The sequence below is a fragment of the Dreissena polymorpha genome, chromosome 2, assembly GCF_020536995.1.
Source record: "Dreissena polymorpha isolate Duluth1 chromosome 2, UMN_Dpol_1.0, whole genome shotgun sequence".
NCBI classification, from domain to species: Eukaryota; Metazoa; Mollusca; class Bivalvia; order Myida; family Dreissenidae; genus Dreissena; species Dreissena polymorpha.
This window is the reverse complement of record NC_068356.1, coordinates 58,241,590-58,262,583: the sequence shown is the minus strand read 5'-3', so window position 1 is coordinate 58,262,583 and position 20,994 is coordinate 58,241,590. Positions and strand designations below refer to the sequence as shown.

General features: G+C 35.5%; 1 long non-coding RNA gene across 1 annotated transcript in view; it reads left to right on the top strand.

Annotated features, from left to right (window-relative positions):
* LOC127867193 (uncharacterized) overlaps window positions 1-14,336 on the top strand; it is a 56,817-nt gene extending 42,481 nt beyond the window's left edge. The window contains exons 3-4 of the long non-coding RNA XR_008043356.1: window positions 4,845-4,869; window positions 13,299-14,336. This is a non-coding gene — a long non-coding RNA (uncharacterized LOC127867193). The remainder of the gene's footprint in view (window positions 1-4,844; window positions 4,870-13,298) is intronic.
* The last annotated feature ends 6,658 nt before the right edge of the window (window positions 14,337-20,994 follow it).

The window sequence follows — 20,994 nt, the reverse complement described above, 5'->3', positions numbered from 1 at the left end:
TCTTCAAAGGGGAGCAACAACAACAGAACCTTTTTGCATAGTGTTAAATTTACCTAATACTAGAGGTTTTAATAAAAATAAATGACAAAAAACACGTTTTTTTGCTACTTTTCTTTGTTTTAAGGTCATTAAGATTGACAAACTTTTGAGATTGTTTTTATTATTGATGCACTTGTCAAAAACAGGTGACGAGGTGCGTGGGAAAAAGTAGTCCCGGTTTGGCAGTTGATGACGTCATTTCGTGCCATTGATTATAGCCTTGCCGTTGATTATAGATGAAATTTAATAAACGGGGCTTTAATCAACCGATTTCGCTGTAAAAGTGGGATAAAAATTATTATGTATTGTTTGGAAATCATTAATGCATGCTCTGCCAGTTTCAAGAAATGCATACGAAAATTGTATTATGGGTAGCCAAACAGGGCAATTACTTCAGCTGTTCATTGATAAGGTAAAATTGTTTCCCATTGAAACAATATATTTTGAGCTATAAGGTGTAATCATGATCAAATATGAATTGTAAGCTCTGAAAAAATGCATAATCAAGGAGTTTCCACAGGGTCTGCAGTCCACAGTTCATTGAATGATTTTCAGGATTAGAAATTTTCCCCAAAAACTTAATTTTATCAATTCACTGAATTAATAAGAATTACTCACTAAACTCACACTTATAAATGAACACAAACCTCATACGGACCGTAAATTTAAAATATAAAGGAAACATATATTATAATTATTCGATTTAATTACATTTAACTTACTAATTGGTAACGATTTACCAGCGCAACAGAATAACATGGTTTTAAGGAAGGACGAAATTAAATACAAGTATCCCTTCTTGTTAAGATTTCAGAACCCAGGATCAAATACAACAACATTCAGATCATCGTTATGCATCTCAGGAAAAGAAGTTATACAGGGTTTTAAGTGCCCAAATTTGGCCGGATAAAATTTATTTTCATCGGAAAAATGCGTTTTTTTTGGCGGTTTGTATTTTCACAGGTACATTCTTCACCACAGCATTATATTGGCAGTATTTTTATACACATACACTGACATCACTATTATCGTTGATCGCCAATAGCCATCTTGTCATATTAAACTGATCAATAATGTATTGATACATGTACTTGTGTTACTTTGTAATCATTATATGTTTTTGATTGAATAAATATTGTTTAAAGGAACCCTTTCAGTATCAACTCGATATTTGTCACAAACGTAACTGAAAATACACACTGTCCGCTTTGCCCATGGCTAACGGCAAGGGTAAATATCTTCAAAATATATGGACTACTGTGCATGAGAATTTATCTTGCACATCTGCACTTCATGTCAATGACAAATAGTCATAAATTCATAATAGTGATACTCCAGAAGAAATGTCCTTGTAAATTTGGAAAAAACAAGCGATTGTGAAACAATATGTCCCCATATATTTGACCTTTGACCTTGAAGGATTACCTTGACCTTTCACCACTCAAAATGTGCAGCTACATGAGATACACATGCATGCCAAATATGAAGTTGCTATTTTCAATATTGCAAAAGTTATGGCAAATGGTAAAGTTAGCACAAACAAACAAAGCAACAAACCATCAAACTAACAGACAGGGCAAAAACAATATGCCCCCTACTATAGTGGTGGGGGACATAAAAATGAGAGAAAAAAAGGAGGCTTGGTCAGTGTTTCCCCTAGGGGTATAATGTAAAAAATGTACATAACCACTATACGTTTTGCCTACCAAATATATAGTCTATGAACATTATGGTTATATAGAGGTTATTTTGTTAATAGTGTATGTTAAAAATCATGAAGTCATATAATATCATAGCTGAACATTGGCAAAGCTTTTGTAATTTTTTATCGTTCCATTTTAAAAAGCGCTTATAAACAACTTCATATTATATATGAAACAATCTCTACAAGTTTAAATATTGTACGTTAAACGGTGTATGAGACGTTTGTTTTAACGAACAGACAGATACAAAGGCAGACGTACAGACGCCTGTGGTGATTCTAGAATATCCCCTGTTTGGAGGTATACGTAATACCCGTTTAACCACACTTTGCAAGGGAGAGTATAATAAGAACTTGTAAAACGGTTAATAGATCCACTTCGGGAGGCAAATACTAATATAGTCAAACGGTCTCAATTGTTTAATTGCAGACTTTTAAAAATATGTTATAAAGTTATAATTTCGATGAAGTTGTTTTTATAGAAGCGGGAGGGGATGAGTTTTTTAAATTAATTTTCTCCAGCCTTATGTAAATTGGATGTATATGAATATTACCCATTTTCCAAATAACTCAAAGTCAACGGGTATTTGTTTTATCCTTTACTATGTGAGATATATTTAGAATATAAACAGTCTCTCGAAAAGCAACGTAAATTTAAACACTTTCTGAAAATTCCTACTTTGCAGTTTTTAGCGAGGCTGTTTTCAGAGAAAACCCGAGGTATTGTCATATCCTGCTCGTCGTCCGCCGTCCGACGTCCGCCGTCAGCCGTCCGCCGGCGTCGTGCTAAAACCTTTACATTGGCTCTAAAATCAAAGTGCTTCCACCTACAACTTTGAAACTTCATATGAAGATGCACCTTGATGTGCTCTACACGCCACGCCCATTTTGGGTCACTAGGTCAATGGTCAAGGTCACTGTGACCTCTAAAAAAAAATATTCTGACAAGCTTTCGCAGCCGAGCGTGGCACCCGTTATGCGGTGCTCTTGTTTCAAGACGACACTATTACACAAAATGTGTGTCCAACAACAAACACACATAAACGTATCGCAATTCATAACGATTACTTATGTACATATTTTTTCTGTGAGTAGTAGCAGTATGTATGGTTCTTCTTTCACGAATACGTAATTGTTATTAAAAATATTAAAACTTTCCATGTGTTTTCAGGGTCTTTTCGAGAAAAACGACAATGACCAGCCTTTTAGTATGATTTATATGTTCCAAAGATTATTCTATTAAAGATCGACTTACTGTGTATGCGGTCATTAACTGTGGTCACTGACGACAAAGGGCCAATCTTCTGACCTACAATTTAACGGAATAATGCTTATTTTGTACTTAAAAAACAACAACAAAAATGTATGTTTACCGGTCAATTACGTCAGTTTGCATGAACAATATCCTTGATGCAAATTTTGATATACAGTAGCATATGGACACTTGCTAAGCATAACTGCTTGTGTCCAATAGTTTGAGTTTGTTTGAATTGGTATTCCACAACTTGGAGAAAGATTTCAACCGTGTGTGGAATGCTGGCATTTGGCAGTTTCTGTTATAGTTCTATGGACATTAGTTTTTGATAGTGTTGTTTTGGTTTAATGCTGTATGTAAAATCATTGGTCATTTATCTGTCAACAATACTCCAAATGGTCTTGGTCAATTTTCATGAATATTTACAAAAAAAACATCAGAAAGTCCTCTACCAGACATGCGCATATGGTTTCGCTTTAATTAACCAATTGTCATTGCTGAAAATAGAAATATGACTTAATATCATTGTTATTTTACATCAGCACGAAATACTTAATGTGAGCTATCACAATCACATACGTCTAGCGGCATGCGGTATGCATCATCATCGTTCAGCTATTTACCAGAGGTTTTTATCTGGTCTTAGTTTATCAGGAAAATATATATGCTTAGCTTAAACTTGATGAGGTGCGTCGAAACATTGGTTACCAATTTCAACCGTTATACAGCTGTAGAGGCTTGATTTATAACTCTATCTTGATACCACTTTGTTAAAATGTTTATGTTGACAAAATCTAGGCCAAATTCTTAAATAAGTCACAAACAGTTGAAATCTTAGAAAAACTTTTATGCCACTATTGAGGCCTCATTTATTGCTTAAACTTTGTCGGAAGGTTCGGAAGGTTCATCTTGACGTCTTCTAGGCTTGAATCTGGATCATGCTCGTCATGAACAAAGGTCATTTGGTCAAATGAATGGATAGGTCATGTATTACTAAATATTGGTAAAACTCCTCTAGAATGTTTATCTGACAATATCTAGGTCAAGTTTGATTCCGATATATGAACATTCAAAAACTAAGTCTTTGGGTGATATCTCTATAGAAAAACCTTTGATACCACTATATGGGCCACATTTGTGACCCAGTATTGATGAAACACGGTGAGAGTTAGGATGTTTATATCGACTATATATGGAAAAAGTTTGAATCTGGATCATGTGTTGTAAAAAACAAGGTCACCAACAATTCCTTAAAATTCTTTTTAACTCCCATTCCACATGTATGAATCAATTGTAATGAGACTTTGTCAGAATATTTATTTCATGGCCTTATGTCTAGAAACTAGGTTATAAGGTCAAATAAAAAGCTCACCACTTAAAGTGCAATATAAAAGACCCAAAAGTTGGATGAAACTTGTTCATGATGTTGCCTTCATAATATCTAGGCTAATTTTGAATCTGCGTCAGATGATACTAAAAGTAGGTTACTTTGTCATATCACCAAGTGAAATCTCAACAGTTGGTGTCCGAAAAATCAGGTTAAAATCTTAAACAAATTATTGGTCAACTTGTTTCTTTTTTAGTTTTTGCCATTGGGATACTGGGATACTTTTGATAAGACGTAAACGGTGTTTTTGTCATGTAAGAGCGTAAAAAGGACGCAGCTTAAATGCAGATCAAGCTTTGGATTGCAAAATCATATTTTTAAAATAAAGATAACAACTTAAACGTTGAAAACCATCGTTTCTTGGTGTTTCCATGTTTCTTTTCAATATTGTATTTCGTAGTTCATTATTTTAGTACATGTGTATTTTTCAGTGCTTTTTTAATTAAAACTTTATTTTTCAGGTTGTCATCGTCCTTAATGTGAAAGGTATGTTTTACAATTTTTATTGATATCCTGAAAAAGAATGTTGGGAGTACGTGTTCAACCCAACAAACTATTAAAGGTGATCTTTTGTGGCAAGTCTATGTCCGGAGTTGTGAATCGTCAACATCATGCCTTGTACCCGTTAAAGGGGCCTTTTTCACAGATTTGGCATGTTTTGAAGTATGTCATTAAATGCTCTAAATTGATAAATGTAAACATTGGAGCTAAAAAGCTCAAGTAAAAAATCAAGAATAAAATTTAAAAAAAGGAAAAAAAGTAGCCCGCAGCAGGGCTCGAACCAGTGACCCCCGGATTCCTGGAGTAAAAACCAATTAGACCGCTCGGCCATGCTGCCAAGAATCAATAAGAGAAGTGTTTTATACTTTATATAAGCAATCTTCGTAGTTTCACAAAATTAAACGACAACAACAGAACTCTCCAAATTATTCAATCGTTTCGCGTTGCAACGCTTTATAAAGTTCAGGTTTTTAAATCGTCAAAAGATGCATACAATGGCTATATTAGACCATGGTAAATGTTCAGTATTACTGTTTACTCACAAATATCATTACTAAAACGAAAATTTGCGAATCTGAAACAACTTTTTTTCAATTTTGTCAATTTACCAAAACGTGAAAAGATCCCTTTAACAGTCACATGTTTAAATGTGTATATTGACAATATCGAAGCCAAATTACCACTCTAGCTGCGGAAGCACTTTTATGACTTATTATTAAAATTTCACCAGATCAACTAGCTCACAAGGTCAAAGCTTAGAAAAACGCTCTAGTCATTGAAGCCACTTTTAGTATTAAATCGACTGAATTAGGCTGAAATAGTTCGTTTTACTTATAATGGTCTGTTGGATGTAACAAAAAGGTAATTTGGGTCAATTAATCAGAACACTTGTTCTGTAACTTCTCATGATAGTTCAAGTTAAGGTAAAACAATGGTTATGAGTAAAACACACGTTTAGATGCAACATTAATAACACGAACATTCTAAACCTGCTGAACTTGTGCTATCATGTGCCTTTGTTCCTTGTCCTATGTCATCAGTTGAAGAGACACGCTCGTCATAAATAAGCTTCAAAATACATCTTCTAATGGGCCGCTAGGCCAATTGTCACACAACATCAGTGTGCCTTGGGTGACCCTCTCTCAAACTTGTTTAAAATAGAAACGTAAAAAATCTATTAAACTGCAAAACTCAGTTGTTTAATGTTTGGTATGTAATCGTTTAAGTTCCCTTATTATTCTTCATTTTAGCATTTGGTCCAATTTATGTCTGTGAGAGGTATAACCTGAAGGAAATAACTCATATAGTAATGGGGATGAATTCATTCCAATATGAATGACAAACTGTCCCTTTGTTTATGTCTTGATAATTTAAAACTCATATATAATACTCATTTGAAATACACATACAGCGTTTATACTTAAACCAGTGTTCTTAAACTCCAAAATAATATGCATCGTTGTCAATGACCATGTTTTGGATATTCAAAGAGGTTTATGTGACTGAAACAGAACACAAATAGATATTGTGAACACTAAAAAAATATCGTTGATTTACATGCAGACGGTGTGATTGTGTTAACCTATTTCACTAACTGTAAGGGCAGGGTCACACCAAGAGATTATAGCACAGTTTTAGCAAAACACAACTCATCCGCGATATAACTTTGTTATTCATAGGATATTTGAATAGAGAGCTAAGATGGCCAAATATTGCTCATCTATGTAATAGTACCTGGTCAGTGTTGAACCCAGTTGCATGATTTGAACATTTTTGCATGTGGTATGCATATGGTAAATACCACTGTTACGGCCATAGGCATGTTCCATCAAAACTCGATTTTCCGTTTTCGATTGCAGATTGGGTCAATGTCACTGTAAATAAAGTGGTATTTAGATAAACGATTGCCGCACAACCCAATTATACATTTACCTATTTATTTAAAATTCGTACATAAATACCTTAAATCCAGATCTAGCATGGGATTGTATTGTGGGTTAATGGGGTCAATGTCAATGTCGCTGTTTGTAGATATTGAGCATTGTAAATAATTTGATAACAAACACTTGTACTGAAATTTTATGCTAAAACATTTTTTATCCAGGGATTTCACATGAGATTGGTGTGGTCAAGGACGAGGTCTTTGTTTAAATAAGTTATCAAAGATGGTTTTGGCTCGGGAATGAACTGAACCATTGTGCTGCAAGCATAGGAACGTCGCATCAAAACATCATTATTGTTTTCATTGGGATTCAAATTTATCAAAGTATTAGATTTAATAGTCAATGTCTTTTGTACTATATATGTATAAAAATGGTTTCATCTCGAAGGTTTAGGTGTCACGATGGATATTAGGTTACTTTGTTAAAAATGCTAAATTACTTTATAAGAAACGTATACTTACCTTCCTGATAGTTTGGTTTAGAAAAAGATAACATAAACACAGAAAAACAACAGGGAAGTTGAGCACACTGTCCTCTGGCACAGCTCTTTTTACAATTCAAAATGACATTGTTGGCAACCAGCCAAATATGCATGTTTTTATGCGAACAGTCGTTTACTTTTCTCCTTGTGAACTTCATATACATCGGACCGGATGATGTGCACATCTTTGAAACAGTGCGAGGGCCATTCCTGTAAAGTAATGTGAATATTAGCTTTGTGGGTTAATTATGTTCCTATTTAGCGTACATAAGCTCATAAGGGGCATTTAGAGTTTTAAGGATACCGTTTTCTTCCTCCATCAATCCGAGCATGCATCCGATTACTTTTTAGCTCACCTGAGAACAACGAGCTCATGGTTAGCTTTTGTGATCGCTTTTTGTCCGTCGTTGGTCGTGCGCCGTCAACATTTGCCTTGTTAACTCTCTAGAGGCGACATTAATTATCCAATCTTCATGAAATTTGGTCAAAAGATTGGTCTCAATGATATCTTGAATGAGTTTGAAAATGGTTACGTTTGCATGAATAACATGGCTGACAAGGGGCGGGGCATTTTTCCTTATATGGCTATAGTAAAACCTTGTTAACACTGTAGAGGCCACATTTATTTTCTAGGGATTGCATCGAATACCAATATCGGTATTCGAATGTTCGCAAATTCATTCAATCGAATATTCGAATATTCGCATAAAACGGCTGGATTGATTTTACATTGTTATGTGTTAATTTCCATTGGTTTGTAAGTTATATCCGTTTGCTAAATACGAGGAAGTTTATTATCGTTGCTATCGAAAAATTGTATCGCTGTCGACTAATACAATGACCGATACTGTGATCGGGCACAAACAGAATGAAAAACATCGTGTCATAGAATTTTATTTTTTAATGATTCCACAGATGTGTAGCAGACCGTGCATATGTAAAACTAAGTTTACACACATTACACGTTGCGGTCTTTTTATCCACAGACCGTGTTAAGTATTTTATACTGCAGAATGGGCTGGTGGCATTTTCAGATTTGAATTATGATTCCTTGATGATTGTTTAGTTTGGTACCCGGAGAAGCGCCCCCTCCCCCCGGAGAACTGCCCCCTTATTTTAAAGGTGGCTTATAGGTGCCCCACATCAAATCGGTAGGGGAGGAGAACTGCCCCCCTGTCAGAATTTAGTAGGCGGATATCTGCCCCCCCCCTCCCATCAAATCTGTAGGGGCGGAGAACTGACCCCCCCCCCGGTGTCATATTAGTTACGTAGTGAAAACAATACTTACGGGTAATTTTACATAATCGCCGTACACATTTGATCCGGTAACAATTTAATTTCAGTACAAGTGAATAACACAAATTGTCTAGAGGCATGTGATAATACTGTGTAAGGCCCTTGGTACGCATCTGCACCACTCACTATACATGAATGCCATGTAAAATTCGTGTTTTAATAAGAGCGCGAAACATAGTCGTGATCCACACAGGAAACGCGTGCGTGTTAATACTGGCCATGTGTCGCAACTAAATATAGACGTGCAACTCAGTACTTATAGAGGAAAAGTTACATCGGAATTAATTTACAGTATAAAGATAGTATTGACCCATGGAAAAAAGCGTAAATGTACGTATAAAAAAGTAAATTAATAGGCAAAGCAAAAGCAATAATTAAGCTGACTTGAAGAAAAAAGTGAAGTGAAGTCGAATTTATAATCAATTTATTTATGTTGTTTAGTTAATTCATGTGACATACAAAATAACACACATAAATACACACATTACGGCAACAGTTTGCATTTTGAGCAGATCATGTCGACATGCCAAACAAACAAAATCGGTAACAGTTGCTTTAATCAGCAGCTAATTAGGCAGGCAGAGAACTTGTTACCGTTAACGATAAGCACCGCGATCTTTTAATCTTTTAATTGGTAGACCGGACCGACCTTAATTGTTAAGAACTTGTTAGCTTTGAATAAAGCCGCATACGGGTTTATTATATTGAACCGTCCAAATCCGTAATTGGCGAAAACAAACAAATAAACAAATAAATTATTGTTTTCAGCTTGCATAAGGATGGATTAAATTGCATGCTAATTGTTTGTTTTAATTACGGGGAAAATATCAAATAATTCAGCCGCGAAAACTTTAGCAAAAAGTGATTTGTTTTTCTTTGGGCAGTTTATATCATCTGTTACTTTTGAGTAATTTACATATTTAAATGTCTGTTCAAACTGTGATCACAAAAACTAAATTATTATTCGCAAGTAAATTGAAGCCTTAAATTGGTACCTAATTGACAAACAACAGTTCGGGCCCTTTCTTATAGTAAGTATATTGCATTGCGCAATTTGAGTAATTCACACATTTTAATGGCTGTACATACTGTGATAACATAATTATTATTCGCCAGTCAATTGAAACCGTTAATTGGCACCCCATTGGCAAGCAACAGTCGGGGCCTTTCTTAGAGCGTGTATATTGCATTGCGCAATAAACACTGATATGGGCCGCGTTATCAGTTTGACAGGAAGAACGTCACATCAAACATGTATGTTACTCCCAGGTGATTTCGGTTGCTTTTTAGTAAGCTGTTCGCAGGTCATTAAATATTGGTGAAATTACGTTTGGATAAAAATGCGAATATGCAAATATCATTTTTATTATTCGAATGCTGACCATTCAATCGAATATTCGAATAATTTTGCCATCCCTATTATTTTCCGATCTTCATGAAACTTGCCCAGAAGATTTGTCCCAATGATATTTCTGATGAGTTCAGAAATGGTAACCTTTGCTTGAAAAACATGGCTGCCAATGGGCCGGGCATTTTTCCTTAAATGGCTATATATGGCTATAGTAAAATCTTGTTAACACTCTAGAGGCCACATTTATTGTCCAATCTTCATGAAACTTGGTCAGAAGATTCATCCCAATAATATCTTGGACGAGTTAGAGCATGATGCCGGTTGGTTGAAAACATGGCCGCCAGGGGGGGCGGGGCATTTTTCCTTGTATTGCTATAGTAAAACCTTGTTAACACTCTAGAGGCCACATTTATTTTCAAATCTTCATGAAACTTGGTCAGACGATTTTTTCTAATGATATCTTTGGATGAGTGTGAAAATAGTAACCTTTGCTTGAAAAACATGGCTGCCAAGGGGCGGAGCATTTTTCCTTATATGGCTATATATGGCTATAATAAAATCTTGTTAACACGCTAGAGGCCACATTTATTGTCCAATCTTCATGAAACTTGGTCAGAAGATTCATCCCAATAATATCTTGGACGAGTTCGAAAATGATGCCGGTTGGTTGAAAAACATGGCCACCAGGGAGCGGGGCATTTTTCCTTATATTGCTTAAGTAAAACCCTTTTAAAACTCTAGAGGTCACATTTATTTTCCGATCTTCATGAAACTTGGTCAGAAGATTAATTCCAATGATATCTTGGATGAGTGTGAAAATAGTACCCTTTGCTTGAAAAACATGGCTGCCAATGGGCGGGGCATTTTTCCTTATATGGCTATTTATGGCTATAATAAAATCATGTCAACACTCTAGAGGCCACATTTAGTGTCCAATCTTCATGTAACTTAGTCAGAAGATTCATCCCAATAATATCTTGAAACTGAAACTAATACTGGTTTATTTGCTAAAACGAGTTCAGAAATGATGCCCTTTGGTTGAAAATCATGGCCGCCAGGGTACGGGGGCATTTTTCCATATATGGCTATAGTAAAACCGTGTTAACACTCTAGAGGCCACATTTGTTGTCCAATCTTAATGAATTATGGTCAGAAATTTTTTCTTATTGATATCATGGATAAGTTCGAAAATGGTTACGTTTGCTTGAAAAACAATGCTGCCAAGGGGCGGGGCATTTTTCCTTATATGGCTATATATTTCTAAAGTAAAATCTTTTTAACACTCTAGAGGCCACATTTAGACCCATCTTCATGAAACTCGGTCAGAAGATTCATCCCAATAACATCTTGAACGAGTTCAAAAATGATGCCCGTTGGTTGAAAAACATGGCCACCTTGGGGGCGGGGCATTTTTCCTTATATGGCTATTGTAAAACTTTGTTAACACTCTAGAGGCCACATTTATTTTCCTATCTTCATGAAATTTGGTCAGAAGATTGGTCTCAATGATATCATGGATGAGTTCGAATATAATTATGTTTGCTTGAAAAACATGGCTTCCAAGGGGCGGGGCACTTTGCCTTGTATGGCTATAGTAAAATCTTGTTAACACTCGAGAGGCCACATTTATTGTCCGATCTTCATGAAACTTGGTCAGAAGATTTGTCCCAATAATATCTTGTTATCTCAGGTGAGCGACTTTGGGCCTTTCAGGCCCTTTTGTTTTATCGAACGTATGGCTTTTTTACTGATTTTATAGCCGTTATTCGGTCATATTCGCAATTGCAAAAAAATAAATTTTTTCACATCAACTCCTACAATTCCAAATTGGTTGTCTATTAAGATTTCCAAAAATAGAACTGTTAGGTGCATACACATGCACACACAACCATCCCAACACAATAACCACTCCCAAACAAAACCGCCTCCATACAACAACCACTCCAAAACACAACCACCTGAACTGACAAACACTGCCAGACACAACCACTCCCAAGCACAATCACATTAAAACACCACCACCTCTACACAAAACCAAACCAGCACACAATTTCACACACAACCACCTCAACACACAACCAGTCCCACACAGCCACCTCTATGCAACCAACTCCACATGCATTGAACCCTCACACAACCACACACAACAACCTCCACCCATAAACACACACACACACACACACAATCACATCTGAACAACCACCCAAACACAACTATCTACACACAAAACCACACCAACCCTACCTATTTCAAAATAAAGTGGAACATTTTTATTCCCCCCTTCGAAGAAGAGGGGGTATATTGTTTTGCACATGTCGGTCCGTCCGTATGTCTGTCCACCAGATGGTTTCCGGGTGATAACTTAAGAACGCTTATGCATAGGATCATGAAACTTCATAGGTACACTGATCATGACTCGCAGATGATCAGGTCACTAGGTCAAAGGTCAAGGTCACGGTGACTCAACTTAGAAAAATGGTTTCCGGATGATAACTCAAGAACGCTTACGCCAAGGATCATGAAACTTCATAGGTTCATTGATCATGACTCGCAGATGACCCCTATTGATTTTCAGGTCACTAGGTTAAAGGTCAAGGTCACGGTGACCCGAAATAGTAAAAGGGTTTCTGGATGATAACTCAAGAACGCTTATGCCTAGGATCATGAAACTTCATAGGTACATGGATCATGACTCGCAGATGGCCCCTATTGATTTTCAGGTCACTAGGTCAAAGGTCAAGGTCACGGTGACTCAACTTAGAAAAATGGTTTCCGGATGATAACTCAAGAACGCTTACGCCTAGGATCATGAAACTTCATAGGTACATTGATCATGACTCGCAGATGTACCCTATTGACTTTCAGGTCACTAGGTCAAACGTCAAGGTCACGGTGACTTGACACAGTAAAATGGTTTCCGGATGATAACTCAAGAAAGCTTGCGCCTAGGATCATGAAACTTGATAGGTACATCGATCATGACTCGCAGATGACCCCTATTGATTTTCAGGTCACTATGTCAAAGGTCAAGGTCACAGTGCCAAAAAACGTATTCACACAATTGCTGCCACTACAACTGACAGCCCATATGGGGGGCATGCATGTTTTACAAACAGCCCTTGTTTTATATTCACATGATATCCAGACTACCATAATTGCTGTATTAAGTGTTCACTTGTTTTTTGTCACTTAGCTCTCATTTCTGTGTTCAGTGACACTCTGTCGGGGGGGGGGGATCCTGGTCCTATGGATATATTTCTTGTAGCTTCTTGTTTGATTGGTTTTGACACATAAAAGGCAATTACTTGTGAACAATACAAAATAGTGATCATCTATTTTTCAGAACTCCACAGCATTGGACTTGAGATTGCGACAGAAGGTATAGTTTATGGAAAAGAAATCGAATTAAGATGCTCTGGGGTCCAGAGTTTCGTCTTCGAATTCACCGGTACAAGCTCAAAGAATGCATCAATCAAAATTGGTGGCTGTTCATCATTCAACCACTGCTATAGTACCAAACCAAACTTTAACGTTACTCACATGGAAGATGGTGGAAAATTGATCATTTTGAATTACGAATACGAAGATCAGGGAACGTACACATGTATTGATTGGTTTGATCCCAAGCAGAGAGCAAGTGTCGAAGTGGCGCCCAAGTCTGGTTACACCAGTGCCAGTGAATATAACATTTTTTTATTCTTCAGTGTGCTGATTGTGGAAATTTTCATTATTTGAATCTTTTGGACATGAGCTTCAACATTTCAACTATAAGATCATGTGCCTTATAATTCTTTACAAAAAAACATTTTATATCACGTAATCTTTAAGATGTGGTGCGTGTTGTAACTTCGAGATAAAGAAGCAATAATATATGTGAAAGAATTGGTAGGGAATGAAAGAAACCCTTTGACTTATCCGATAATTTGAGTAAAAATCTTAGAGATAAATGACATTATTTTATATGAAAAAGATGAGTTGCCACCGGGAATTTCATTTTTATTTGACTAAAGAGGGAATTCGACCGAAAAGAGTTTCAGATAATTAAGTACAGCTGTATGTACACACGTATAAATATAGGATAATTTCCCTAAGATGTGTTTAAACTCCACGTGTATAGACAAATGTGTCTGCTTTTAAAATTTATATCAATTTATCTATTTTAATATATTACATGCAAAAGACGAAGGACCATCTTGAATTTTATATTTATATGATTTAAGAGGGAATTTGACAAAACAAAGTTCTAGATAATGAAGTTGATTTGTATGTATATATGTATATATTGAAAACAAATTGCATCTTATTTGTTTTAAGTCCACGTGTATACTCTTATTTATCTGCTTTTGAACTTTATATATATTTTTGGTAAAATAATTTTACATTATATTTAGCGTGTTAGTGAAATTTAAATAAAGTAATATTAATATTTATATGATTGAATAATGTGTGATATTTTATGTGATATATCTTTTTAACATATTTATTTTGTAATGAAATGAGTAGCTACATTTTTAAAAAAGGAACACCTCATGTTATCTTAATTAATTTTGTCTGTTTCATGTTACCTTCACATCAACAACTATCATAATTACACCATAATTTGATTTTGAGTATGTTTCCGGCGGCGTCTGCTCAAATTCTAGCTCTCCTATCCCGCATTTCCTCATTGAAGACTTTTGGGATTTGGATTGTGTCTCTGTTTACCGTCACGCGTCCAACAATTCATTTTGTTCTTAATGACATCGTTCTTACATACATCGTTCTGGTCTGTTGCATATGTAGATCACAAAAACGTGATTTCTCCTCTTAAACCTCAAAAAAGAATCTGATCAAATTTTGCAAAGATGATGCATGGTTGACCTGTTTGAAATTGTTGTTGTTAAGTTTGCATTCAAAATATTATTAATGTTTTTTTAAAAAAAGCTTAAAAATAGATGTTTGGAGGTGGAGAGCATCCCATACATAATGTATATGCATATATATTATAACACTTATTAGACGTTTTCCATTTCTTTAACAATCATTGAGACGTTTTTTTTTAAGTCTACCCCCTTGTCAAAACAACTTTAAAATAGGTAACACAGCTTCAAAATCTATAATATTACTCATAGTAGTATTGTGTTGACCCATATTAAAATTTAAATTCCTTACGAGTACATTTCTGTACCGGTACAATTGTGCATGCTTTTAGCGTGGGTCTAGTTTGGTGCATGAAAGAAGTATAAAGAATCATTTTTATTGTTAAGTTTAATGTCTATTTGTATTTGAATTGTAATCCAGTTTACTGATTGACGGCGTATACATGTTCTTGTGTAATCCATGTAGAGCTCCAGTTCACACATTTTTTTAAACTTAAACTGCAGTAATTGTTTCGACTTGGCATCTTACCGGCCAAACCAACTACAAATAACCATTTTTTGCGTGAACGTTTATATTTAATATTTGGTGATGACACTATTTGTACAGATACAGAGAGCCAGTTTAGAATGTACCAGTCGTTGTAAGTTGTTTTGACTTTGACTTACTTGACTTATTAGTTGTATTGAGCCTTAACATTTTTAAAATCGATTCTCCAAAAGAACTCATTAAAAATGCAGTACTTAATTCCAGTGAAGAGAGGTTTTAAAAATATAGCCAAATAATAAGGTGTTATGGAATCCACATGTTATTTTCTCTTTTGTTTAATAACTATTGTTCAGGAGTATAGAGGCGTTTTTTTTAAACACGACTGTGCACAGTACTCATAATTTTGTTATAACACATATTTGTATACTCATAACCATGAGTTAGTAACTATATTATTGATAAAGGTTGTTCAGCAGGTCCAACATTCTTCTTAAGTCAGATTTTTATGCTCCCCATATATATATATGTGGAGCATATAGTTGCCAGTTTGGGGTTCCTTACTTACTTCCGTCACACTTTTGTTATCGGTTCTCATAGCGCCTTCAATATTTTACCGATCTCTTACAAATTTGTAGGTACCTTGCATGGACCTCTACCTTTTGATGTTGTTTGAGGTTACTTGAGTCAAGGTCACCGAGGCTAATAATAGATTTTCTCAAGGTCACACTTTCGTTACAGTTTCTTATAGCGCCTTCAATATTTGATCGATCTCTTATATATTTGGGATGTAGGTACCTTGCATAGACCTCTACCTTTTTGATGAGGTTTGAGGTCACTGGGGTCAATGTCAAGGTCACTGAGGCTAATAATAGATTTTATCAAGGTCACACTTTTTTCCACACAATTAAACCATATATCGACAAAGCATCATTGGGGAGCATCCATCAGTTTTACTGATATCCTTGTTTGACAATTAAGGCCAGTTAATTTTGTTGAGAAATACAATTAGTTTTTACTCCTTTCCAGTATCAATGGTGTTAGTTCCTGTCTTTCTGACAAAAAACGTTTTTGTTATCTTTACGCAAACTGTATTACTTAGAATTATTAATACTGAGTGCAATTGGATGTAAGTTGTTACAAGATTGTGTATGTTAAAATAAAAAAGCTTCCAGAAAACACATTGTGTCTTAAATGTACCTTATTTTAAATTGTTTACTCAATGGACTCATTCTAAATTTTAGCTCACCGGAACACTAGGTGCTTAGTTTAAACCTATTTATTTTAGCTCGATTGCATCGAAAGCATAAGGTTTATATAAATGCTCTCGAGTCCGTTTCCTGGGCCTAGCACCGGTACTTGGTGTCTTTGTGGGAGATCTTAAGAACGCTCCCACGGTGGGGATCGAACCCTTGACCTCCCAGTCGCTAGGCGGACACCATATCCATTTCATCACGGCGACCATGTTAAGGTGCTTGGTGAGCTATTGGTATAATGCAGATCTATGGCGGCATCCGGCTTCAAATGTCCGTTGTCCAACGTGATCGCGATGGAGAATTCAGTTCTTATGAAAACCTAACTGAACTTTCCCAGGTAGAAGTGTGAACGGAGAAGCTAAGTTAGTTCGGCCAGGTCATTGGTAAAGATAGGAGTGAATTCCATTGAAACCGGTTATACACGATTGGACATTAATTATGATTTATGTTCAACAGTTTTTTATACCCCCATTACCATTGGTAATGGGGGCTATATAGGAGTCACTTTGTCGGTCGTTCGGTCTGTCCCGAAATGTCATTCGATCTTCACCAAACTTGTTCACAAGTTGTATCTAGATGATGTAAAGGTCAAGTTTGAATATAGGTCATGCCGGGTCAAAAACTAGGTCACGAGGTCACTTAAGTGTGGCCATAAATGAGCTTGCCCGGGCCATAACTATGTTGTTAATTGTGAGATTTTAAAATCATTGGGCACATTTGTTCACCATCATTGGCCGGTGTTTCCTGCGAAAGAATTACGTCGATATCTCCAAGGTCAAGGTCACACTTTGAGTTCAAAGGTCAAAAATGACCATACATGAGCTTGCCCGGGTCATAAATATGTCATTCATTGTGAGCTTTTAAAATCACTTGGTACATTTGTTCACCATCCTCGGACGGTGTGTCGAGCGAAATAATTACGTCGATATATTCAAGTTAAAGGTCACACTGTGAGTTCAAACGTCAAAAATGGCCATAAATGATCTTGTCCGGGCAATAACTATGTCATTCATTGTGAGATTTTAAAATTTCTTGGTACATTTGTTCACAATCATTGGACAATGTGTCATGCGAAAGAATTACGTCGATATCTCCAAGGTCAAGGTCACACTTGGAGTTCAAAAGTGAAAAATTGCCATAAATGAGCTTGTCCGGGCCATAACTATTTCATTCATTGTGAGATTTTAAAATGACTCTGTAGATTAATTTTGTTCACAGTCATTGGACGGCGTGTCATGCGAAAGAATTCAAGAGTTCAAAGGTCAAACTGGCCATAAATAATAATGGCATAATAATTCTTAAAAATCGCCATAAATAAGTTTCTCTTGTTTTGTGAAGACAGCATGTAAAATAGTCTGTGTCAATGCGGCAAGTGGGGGTATACGTCATGTATGTGACAAAGCTCTAGTTGATAGTCCACTACCAGTTAAACATACATATATGATACACACATTGTGCTTTATGTATCCCTCTTTCCGTCCGGAGGTTAGTATAAATATTAAAAGTGATGACCAGTTTTATGCTTATCTCTTAATTTCTTCAGTGTACAATATATATATAACAAGGTATTCAACTCAAACTCACGCGAAAACAGGGTGCATCATTTGAACAGCCATAACTTCATTAAGTGTGCAGCGATTTCCATGAACACGGTCTTATTCAAAGCAGAAATGAATTTCCTTTCTGTAAATGTACATATTTTGCAATATTTTTTACAAATGCTGGGTCAAATTTAAAGAAATAAAACGATACACAACTCGCGTGACCAACTCGTCATCGATCAGACCCGATCGAAGACTGAAACTTTCACGGAGTAAAGGGCATTTTCCGGGAATGGGCATTGAACTTTGGTCGCCTAGGTAAGAAGCGCGTGTACAAACCACTGCACTTACCGAATAACTGCCCACTAGATCTATAGGTCCTTTGGCACTGTTTATTGGTGCATAAATGGAGGTAGCATAGAGCATATTTACAAAATTTTACTTCAGAAAATCTCAAGAGTCGGTTTTGAAACAATAACATACCGTGGCAGGATAGGAATCTTAGAAAACTGAAGTCGATAAGATTCATAAGGAGTTTGAAAACTTTAATACCGGATTGTTTTTGTGAAAATGTCTTGTTCAACAGTTAAAACAATATACATTTGAGAAGAATGGTGGGAAAAAAATAACAATAATACATGTTTGTAAAAATTTCAAGGATGTAGGATAACGAAGTCATCCTATATTTAATGCAAAGTAAGGCCAATGAACAGCTTGCGGTAGAGCAGGTTGGATTTCGAGCTTGACGGAGCACAGTGGAACAAATTTTCACCTGCAGAGTTATCATGGAGAAATACCTTCAACGTGAGCTCTCCGACAACTTCATCGTCTTGACGATTTGTTTTACATTTTACAGTAATGATTCAGTGTGGTAGAATCTTTGAATAATTTTGACAAGTTTGAATCCGGGTCAAAAGTGGCAAAACATATTTCATATGGTCAAATCTAGAAGCGGTAGCAGATTTATTACTACTTGATAAAATTTGGTCAGAACAACTAGGGCGCACATTTATGAATCGAACTTAATAAACAATAATAAAAATATATAACCCATATATCAATAGAAAACGATATATTGAAGTTCATAGGTACCTATGATTAAAAATATATTTATTGTTAAATATCAAATACATATGTTGATGATCCAAATTAAATGTTATCAATGGCATTTCACAAAGACGTTGGCGAATTGGGATACAAGAGAGCGAGTCAAATCATTCGTGAAAAGACATTAAAAGTGTTAGTAATATTTTATAATCTGCGTATTTAAAACTAATAAATATCTTAAGGAATACTGGTCTACCTAGCTACTATTTATAAATTTACGGTGATATATAAATGCCAAATTTTACAGCAATAATTATTTGTAGCATATCTAATTTGATAAACGTTATTTAATCCAATTGCATTTATTCATTATTTATTAAAAACGTCCAATACACCTACTAAAAGGTATTCCTGAACAAGAAAATATAAAATAAAAAGAATCTACTTCTCTTTGCGATATCTGGATTGCACATCGGAATTACTATTATTGGCTGAACATAAATGTCCTATGTGATTGTTTAAGGCTGTAGTAAAGAAACTTACAAGTAAACGTGTCGAGATAATGAACATCGCTTTTGTTTTTGCGCCTTTATAGCGGTTTAAGTTCCTTTTCAAAACCAGCGGATTTCCCTATTCTGCATAGTTGAAAATAAGATATTAGATGTCGTCAGTTAGAAAACTTACTTGCATGTCAGTTCAATATTAATTGATGCAATACAAAATTTCCAAACAGGTGGTCAGTGGGTGATATTGATTAAAACTTTTCAAAAAGTGACGTGTTCAGACGCCCATTCGATTTCACAACTAAAAGTAAGATATATAAAGAGTACTTCTATGAATGTTTTTCTGTGACTTTGATGTCAACAAACCTGATTTCCAAGATTAAAACACATAATGTTGAGTGTAACCTCGAGAGCAGATGTAAACAATAAGCGCAGGGATAAAATATGAAATAAACAGTGTTTTTTTATCGAAGTGTCAAGGATTTTGGGATAGAACATCATGTAAGTCAACCAATCTAAATTGCAAGAACATTTTAAATCATAATTATTTGACATTGATGAGATTTATGAAATTTTCTTTCTGAACGGTCACCGCGCTTAAAATTCAAATGTATACTGTCCAAAATAAATAGTGTACCAAGGCATGGCAACTACACCAAAACATGAAGCAGTAGAAGCGTCATTTACAACTGAAACGAGTGATAATAGGCCCACTAAGTCAAGTGTCAATACAAATCAGTTCTCAAACACTAAAGATCAAGAAGCTTCTAAAAGAAAGCGTAGTGAAGCGTCAAGTACAAGTGAATTAGAGACAAGTACAACTGAAGTAAAACAGTCAGCTGCACAGAAACAAAAAAGGAAGAAGAAGAAGGAGATAGAAATTACATGCATTAAAGAAACGAAGATGGAAGAACCAGAAAGGAAAGGTCTAACGAAAGATATAGAAGATTTAATTAAACAAACACGACAGATCAACTCAAAGCTTGAACGCCTAGATGGATGCATGAACAGGGTCAATAAGAAACTGGAAAATGTGATGATGAAAGGAGACACTTCAATTAGAGATACATTGAAGGACCTAATAACAGAGATGAAAGATGAAATTTTAAAGTCGGTCATTAATAGAATTGAGCATCTAGAAGGAAAAATGTTCGAGAGAGAACAGGAGTATGACAAGTTAAAAGAATCAATTCAATCACTAGATAAAACAATTCTTGAAAAGAATCTGGAAAAAGAAAATGTAGTAGAATCCATCCGAAAACAGGGAGAAATCATAAAGAAATTAGAAAATGAAACAGAACAATACAGCAGGAGGAACAATATAAAAATTCGTGGGCTTCCTGATACAG